An 8,699-nucleotide genomic window follows, 5' to 3' on the forward strand; every position below is an offset into this window, starting at 1 on the left:
AACTCGGCCCGCGCCGTCCACAGCCCAAAATAAGAACTCGCCTCACGCCATCCACAGCCCAAAATAAGAACTCGCCCCACGCCGTCCACAGCCCAAAATAAGAACTCGCCCCACGCCATCCACATCCCAAAATAAGAACTCGCACCACGCCATCCACAGCCCAAAATAAGAACTCGCCCCACGCCATCCACAGCCCAAAATAAGAACTCGGCCCGCGCCGTCCACAGCCCAAAATAAGAACTCGCCCCACGCCATCCACAGCCCAAAATAAGAACTCGCCCCACGCCATCCACAGCCCAAAATAAGAACTCGCACCACGCCATCCACAGCCCAAAATAAGAACTCGCACCACGCCGTCCACAGCCCAAAATAAGAACTCGCCCCACGCCATCCACAGCCCAAAATAAGAACTCGCCCCACGCCGTCCACAGCCCAAAATAAGAACTCGCCCCACGCCATCCACAGCCCAAAATAAGAACTCGCCCCACGCCATCCACAGCCCAAAATAAGAACTCGCACCACGCCATCCACAGCCCAAAATAAGAACTCGCCCCACGCCATCCACAGCCCAAAATAAGAACTCGGCCCGCGCCGTCCACAGCCCAAAATAAGAACTCGCCCCGCGCCGTCCACAGCCCAAAATAAGAACTCGCCCCGGGCCTTCCACAGCCCAAAATAACTCGCCCCACACCATCCACAACCCAAAATAAGAACTCGCCCCACGCCTTCCACAGCCCAAAATAAGAACTCGGCCCGCGCCGTCCACAGCCCAAAATAAGAAATCGCCCCGCACCATCCACAGCCCAAAATAAGAACTCGCCCCACCCCGTCCACAGCCCAAAATAAGAACTCACCCCGCGCCTTCCACAGCCCAAAATAAGAACTCGCCACATGCCTTCCACAGCCCAAAATAAGAACTCGCCCCACGCCATCCACAGCCCAAAATAAGAACTCGCCCCACGCCATCTGTTGTGAATTTGCTTTTTGCTCCCTCTAGTGGTTACTAGTTTTTTGACTCTGGTTTTTCTGTCATTCCTTTTATCCGCACCTGGGTCGTTAGTTAGGGGTGTTGCTATATAAGCTCCCTAGACCTTCAGTTCAATGCCTGGCAACGTAGTTATCAGAGCTAGTCTGCTGTGCTCTTGTCTACTGATCCTGGTTCCAGTTATATCAGCTAAGTCTGCCTTTTGCTTTTTGCTATTTGTTTTGGTTTTGTATTTTTGTCCAGCTTGTTCCAAATCTATATCCTGACCTTTGCTGGAAGCTCTAGGGGGCTGGTGTTCTCCCCCCGGACCGTTAGACGGTTCGGGGGTTCTTGAATTTCCAGTGTGGATTTTGATAGGGTTTTTGTTGACCATATAAGTTACCTTTCTTTATTCTGCTATCAGTAAGCGGGCCTCTCTGTGCTAAACCTGGTTCATTTCTGTGTTTGTCATTTCCTCTTACCTCACCGTTATTATTTGTGGGGGGCTTCTATCCAGCTTTGGGGTCCCCTTCTCTGGAGGCAAGAAAGGTCTTTTGTTTTCCTCTACTAGGGGTAGCTAGATTCTCCGGCTGGAGCGTGTCATCTAGAATCAACGTAGGAATGATCCCCGGCTACTTCTAGTGTTGGCGTTAGGAGTAGATATATGGTCAACCCAGTTACCACTGCCCTATGAGCTGGATTTTTGTATTCTGCAGACTTCCACGTACCTCTGAGACCCTCGCCATTGGGGTCATAACAGTTTGCCAGGCCAGTATTAAATGTTTAATGCGTTGCAGAAGAGGGATTATAAGAAAGAAGATTCTGAGTTTTTTTTTTTTTTTTTTTCTTTCTTCTTCCCCTTTACCTCAGAGTGGCTATGCTTGCTGCAGACATGAATGTCCAGACCTTGATTACAAGTGTGGACCAGCTGGCTACTCGTGTGCAGGGCATACAAGACTATGTTATCAGAAATCCTAGGTCAGAACCTAAAATACCGATTCCTGAACTGTTTTCCGGAGACAGGTTTAAGTTTAGGAATTTTGTGAATAATTGTAAATTGTTTTTGTCCCTGAGACCCTGTTCATCTGGAGACTCTGCTCAGCAAGTAAAAATAGTTATTTCGTTCTTACGGGGCGACCCTCAGGATTGGGCTTTTTCGCTGGCGCCAGGAGATCCGGCATTGGCTGATATTGATGCGTTTTTTCTGGCGCTCGGTTTACTTTATGAGGAACCCAATCTTGAGATTCAGGCAGAAAAGGCCTTGCTGGCTATGTCTCAGGGGCAGGACGAGGCTGAAGTGTATTGCCAAAAATTTCGGAAATGGTCCGTGCTGACACATTGGAACGAGTGTGCACTGGCCGCTAATTTTAGAAATGGCCTTTCTGAAGCCATTAAGAATGTTATGGTGGGTTTTCCCATTCCCACAGGTCTGAATGATACTATGGCACTGGCTATTCAAATTGACCGGCGGTTGCGGGAGCGCAAAACCGCAAATTCCCTCATGGTGTTGTCTGAACAGACACCTAATTCGGTGCAATGTGATAGAAAAACCGCAAATTCCCTCATGGTGTTGTCTGAACAGACACCTGATTTAATGCAATGTGATAGAATCCTGACTAGAAATGAGCGGAAAATTCATAGACGCCGGAATGGCTTGTGCTACTACTGTGGTGATTCTACACATGTTATCTCAGCATGCTCTAAACGTATAGCTAAGGTTGTTAGTCCTGTCACCGTTGGTAATTTGCAACCTAAATTTATTCTGTCTGTAACTTTGATTTGCTCACTGTCGTCTTATCCTGTCATGGCGTTTGTAGATTCAGGTGCTGCCCTGAGTCTTATGGATCTGTCATTTGCTAAGCGCTGTGGTTTTACTCTTGAACCATTAGAAAATCCTATTCCTCTTAGGGGTATTGATGCTACGCCATTGGCAGCAAATAAACCGCAGTATTGGACACAGGTTATCATGTGCATGACTCCTGAACACCGCGAGGTGATACGTTTCCTGGTTTTACATAAAATGCATGATTTGGTTGTTTTAGGGCTGCCATGGTTACAGACCCATAATCCAGTCCTGGACTGGAAGGCTATGTCAGTCTCAAGTTGGGGCTGTCGTGGTATTCATGGGGATTCCCTGCCTGTGTCTATTGCTTCTTCTACGCCTTCGGAAGTTCCGGAGTATTTGTCTGATTATCAGGATGTCTTCAGTGAGTCTGAGTCCAGTGCACTGCCTCCTCATAGGGACTGTGACTGTGCTATAGATTTGATCCCAGGCAGTAAGTTTCCTAAGGGGAGACTGTTTAATCTGTCGGTACCTGAACATACCGCTATGCGTTCATATACCAGGGAGTCTCTGGAGAAAGGACATATTCGTCCGTCTTCTTCCCCCCTTGGTGCGGGATTCTTTTTTGTGGCAAAAAAGGACGGATCTTTGAGACCTTGTATTGATTATCGGCTTTTAAATAAGATCACTGTCAAATTTCAGTATCCTTTACCGCTGTTGTCTGACTTGTTTGCCCGGATTAAAGGTGCCAAGTGGTTCACCAAGATAGACCTTCGTGGTGCATACAACCTTGTGCGCATTAAGCAAGGTGATGAATGGAAAACCGCATTCAATACGCCCGAAGGTCATTTTGAGTACTTGGTGATGCCTTTTGGGCTCTCCAATGCGCCTTCAGTTTTTCAGTCCTTTATGCATGACACTTTCCGGAAGTATCTGGATAAATTTTTGATTGTTTATCTGGATGATATTTTGGTTTTTTCTGATGATTGGGATTCGCATGTGGAGCAGGTCAGGTTGGTCTTTAAAATTTTGCGTGAAAATTCTTTGTTTGTCAAGGGCTCAAAGTGTCTCTTTGGTGTACAGAAGGTTCCCTTTTTGGGGTTCATTTTTTCCCCTTCTGCTGTGGAGATGGACCCAGTCAAGGTCCGAGCTATTCTTGATTGGACTCAGCCCTCGTCGGTTAAGAGTCTTCAGAAGTTCTTGGGTTTCGCTAACTTCTACCGTCGTTTTATCGCTAATTTTTCTAGCATTGTGAAACCGTTGACGGATATGACCAAGAAGGGCTCCGATGTAGCTAACTGGGCTCCTGCTGCCGTGGAGGCTTTCCAGGAGTTGAAGCGCCGGTTTACTTCGGCGCCTGTTTTGTGCCAGCCCGATGTCTCACTTCCCTTTCAGGTTGAGGTGGATGCTTCAGAGATTGGAGCAGGGGCCGTTTTGTCGCAGAGAGGCCCTGGTTGCTCTGTTATGAAACCTTGTGCCTTTTTCTCCAGGAAGTTTTCGCCTGCCGAGCGAAATTATGATGTGGGCAATCGGGAGTTGTTGGCCATGAAATGGGCATTTGAGGAGTGGCGTCATTGGCTCGAGGGTGCTAAGCATCGTGTGGTGGTCTTGACTGATCACAAAAATCTGATGTATCTCGAGTCTGCTAAACGCCTTAATCCGAGACAGGCCCGCTGGTCATTGTTTTTCTCCCGCTTTGATTTTGTTGTCTCGTATTTACCAGGTTCAAAGAATGTGAAGGCCGATGCTCTTTCTAGGAGCTTTGTGCCTGATGCTCCTGGAGTCGCTGATCCTGTTGGTATTCTTAAAGATGGAGTTATCTTGTCAGCTATTTCTCCGGATCTGCGACGTGTGTTGCAGAGATTTCAGGCTGATAGGCCTGAGTCTTGTCCACCTGACAGACTGTTTGTCCCGGATAAATGGACCAGCAGAGTCATTTCCGAGGTTCATTCCTCGGTGTTGGCAGGTCACCCGGGAATTTTTGGCACCAGAGATCTGGTGGCCAGGTCCTTTTGGTGGCCTTCCTTGTCAAGGGATGTGCGGTCATTTGTGCAGTCCTGTGGGACTTGTGCTCGAGCTAAGCCTTGCTGTTCTCGTGCCAGCGGTTTGCTCTTGCCCTTGCCTGTCCCGAAGAGACCTTGGACACATATCTCCATGGATTTCATTTCTGATCTTCCGCTATCTCAGGGCATGTCCGTTATCTGGGTGATATGTGATCGCTTCTCCAAGATGGTCCATTTGGTTCCTTTGCCTAAGCTGCCTTCCTCTTCCGATCTGGTTCCTGTGTTTTTCCAGAACGTGGTTCGTTTGCACGGCATCCCTGAGAATATTGTGTCAGACAGAGGATCCCAGTTCGTTTCTAGGTTCTGGCGATCCTTTTGTAGTAGGATGGGCATTGATTTGTCGTTTTCGTCTGCTTTCCATCCTCAGACTAATGGACAGACGGAGCGAACCAATCAGACTTTGGAGGCTTATTTGAGGTGTTTTGTCTCTGCTGATCAGGACGATTGGGTGACATTCTTGCCGTTGGCTGAGTTTGCCCTTAATAATCGGGCTAGTTCCGCCACCTTGGTTTCGCCTTTTTTCTGCAACTCTGGTTTCCATCCTCGCTTTTCTTCGGGTCATGTGGAGCCTTCTGACTGTCCTGGGGTGGATTCTGTGGTAGATAGGTTGCAGCGGATCTGGAATCATGTGGTGGACAACTTGAAGTTGTCACAGGAGAGGGCTCAGCGCTTTGCCAACCGCCGCCGCGGTGTGGGTCCCCGACTACGCGTTGGGGATTTGGTATGGCTTTCTTCCCGCTTTGTTCCTATGAAGGTCTCCTCTCCCAAATTTAAACCTCGTTTTATTGGGCCTTACAAGATATTGGAAATCCTTAATCCTGTATCTTTTCGTCTGGATCTTCCTGTGTCGTTTGCTATTCACAATGTATTTCATAGGTCCTTGTTGCGGCGGTACATTGTGCCTGTAGTTCCTTCTGCTGAGCCTCCTGCTCCGGTGTTGGTTGAGGGCGAGTTGGAGTACGTGGTGGAGAAGATCTTGGATTCTCGCCTCTCCAGGCGGAGGCTTCAGTACCTGGTCAAGTGGAAGGGCTATGGTCAGGAGGATAATTCCTGGGTGGTCGCCTCTGATGTTCATGCGGCCGATTTAGTTCGTGCCTTTCATGCCGCTCATCCTGATCGCCCTGGTGGTCGTGGTGAGGGTTCGGTGACCCCTCACTAAGGGGGGGGTACTGTTGTGAATTTGCTTTTTGCTCCCTCTAGTGGTTACTAGTTTTTTGACTCTGGTTTTTCTGTCATTCCTTTTATCCGCACCTGGGTCGTTAGTTAGGGGTGTTGCTATATAAGCTCCCTAGACCTTCAGTTCAATGCCTGGCAACGTAGTTATCAGAGCTAGTCTGCTGTGCTCTTGTCTACTGATCCTGGTTCCAGTTATATCAGCTAAGTCTGCCTTTTGCTTTTTGCTATTTGTTTTGGTTTTGTATTTTTGTCCAGCTTGTTCCAAATCTATATCCTGACCTTTGCTGGAAGCTCTAGGGGGCTGGTGTTCTCCCCCCGGACCGTTAGACGGTTCGGGGGTTCTTGAATTTCCAGTGTGGATTTTGATAGGGTTTTTGTTGACCATATAAGTTACCTTTCTTTATTCTGCTATCAGTAAGCGGGCCTCTCTGTGCTAAACCTGGTTCATTTCTGTGTTTGTCATTTCCTCTTACCTCACCGTTATTATTTGTGGGGGGCTTCTATCCAGCTTTGGGGTCCCCTTCTCTGGAGGCAAGAAAGGTCTTTTGTTTTGCTCTACTAGGGGTAGCTAGATTCTCCGGCTGGAGCGTGTCATCTAGAATCAACGTAGGAATGATCCCCGGCTACTTCTAGTGTTGGCGTTAGGAGTAGATATATGGTCAACCCAGTTACCACTGCCCTATGAGCTGGATTTTTGTATTCTGCAGACTTCCACGTACCTCTGAGACCCTCGCCATTGGGGTCATAACAGCCATCCACAGCCCAAAATAACTCGCCCCACACCATCCACAGCCCAAAATAAGAACTCGGCCCACACCATCCACAGCCCAAAATAAGAACTCGGCCCACGCCATCCACAGCCCAAAATAAGAACTCGGCCCACGCCGTCCACAGCCCAAGATAAGAACTCGCACCACGCCATCCACAGCCCAAAATAAGAACTCGCACCACGCCATCCACAGCCCAAAATAAGAACTCGCCCCACGCCGTCCACAGCCCAAAATAAGAACTCGCCCCACACCATCCACAGCCCAAAATAAGAACTCGCCCCACGCCGTCCACAGCCCAAAATAAGAACTCGCCCCACACCATCCACAGCCCAAAATAAGAACTCGCCCCACGCGGTCCACAGCCCAAAATAAGAACTCGCCCCACACCATCTACAGCCCAAAATAAGAACTCGCCCCACGCCGTCCACAGCCCAAAATAAGAACTCGCACCACGCCATCCACAGCCCAAAATAAGAACTCGCCCCACGCCGTCCACAGCCCAAAATAAGAACTCGCCCCACGCCATCCACAGCCCAAAATAAGAACTCGCCCCACGCCATCCACAGCCCAAAATAAGAACTCGGCCCACACCATCCACAGCCTAAAATAAGAACTCGCCCCGGGCCTTCCACAGCCCAAAATAAGAACTCGCCCCGCACCGTCCACAGCCTAAAATAAGAACTCGCCCCGGGCCTTCCACAGCCCAAAATAACTCGCCCCACACCATCCACAGCCCAAAATAAGAACTCGCCCCACGCCATTCACAGCCCAAAATAAGAACTCGGCCCGCGCCGTCCACAGCCCAAAATAAGAAATCGCCCCGCACCATCCACAGCCCAAAATAAGAACTCGCCCCACGCCATCCACAGCCCAAAATAAGAACTCGCCCCACGCCATCCACAGCCCAAAATAAGAACTCGCCCCACGCCATCCACAGCCCAAAATAAGAACTCGCCCCACGCGGTCCACAGCCCAAAATAAGAACTCGCCCCACGCCATCCACAGCCCAAAATAAGAACTCGCCCCACGCCATCCACAGCCCAAAATAAGAACTCGCCCCACACCATCCACAGCCCAAAATAAGAACTCGCCCCACGCCGTCCACAGCCCAAAATAAGAACTCGCCCCACGCCATCCACAGCCCAAAATAAGAACTCGCCCCACACCATCCACAGCCCAAAATAAGAACTCGCCCCACGCCATCCACAGCCCAAAATAAGAACTCGCCCCACGCCATCCACAGCCCAAAATAAGAACTCGCCCCACGCCATCCACAGCCCAAAATAAGAACTCGCCCCACACCGTCCACAGCCCAAAATAAGAACTCGCCCCACGCCATCCACAGCCCAAAATAAGAACTCGCAACACGCCATCCACAGCCCAAAATAAGAACTCGCCCCACACCATCCACAGCCCAAAATAAGAACTCGCCCCACGCCGTCCACAGCCCAAAATAAGAACTCGCCCCACGCCGTCCACAGCCCAAAATAAGAACTCGCCCCACGCCGTCCACAGCCCAAAATAAGAACTCGCCCCACGCCGTCCACAGCCCAAAATAAGAACTCGCCCCACACCATCCACAGCCCAAAATAAGAACTCGCCCCACGCCGTCCACAGCCCAAAATAAGAACTCGCCCCACGCCGTCCACAGCCCAAAATAAGAACTCGCCCCACGACATCTACGGAACGAGAATGTCCTGGAGTCACAAACTGGCGACAAAAACATTGGTTTTTTTTTTTTTTTTTACAAAATAAAAGTGTTCTGTAATCGCTAGAATAAACCTTCGGTGTCTCTGAGGTCGCAGCGCGGCTCCTTACACATCACAGGAACGCCAGAGACGGACACTGAGCACAATGGCGCCGTCACCGCACCTGGGTCGTGTTTCCGCAGATCCAGTACTGTGGGCTTTTTACTCAGAAGTCGGCGTGGCTCACCTAACTGG

This window comes from Ranitomeya variabilis, chromosome 7 (genome assembly GCF_051348905.1).
Source record: "Ranitomeya variabilis isolate aRanVar5 chromosome 7, aRanVar5.hap1, whole genome shotgun sequence".
NCBI lineage: Eukaryota > Metazoa > Chordata > Amphibia > Anura > Dendrobatidae > Ranitomeya > Ranitomeya variabilis.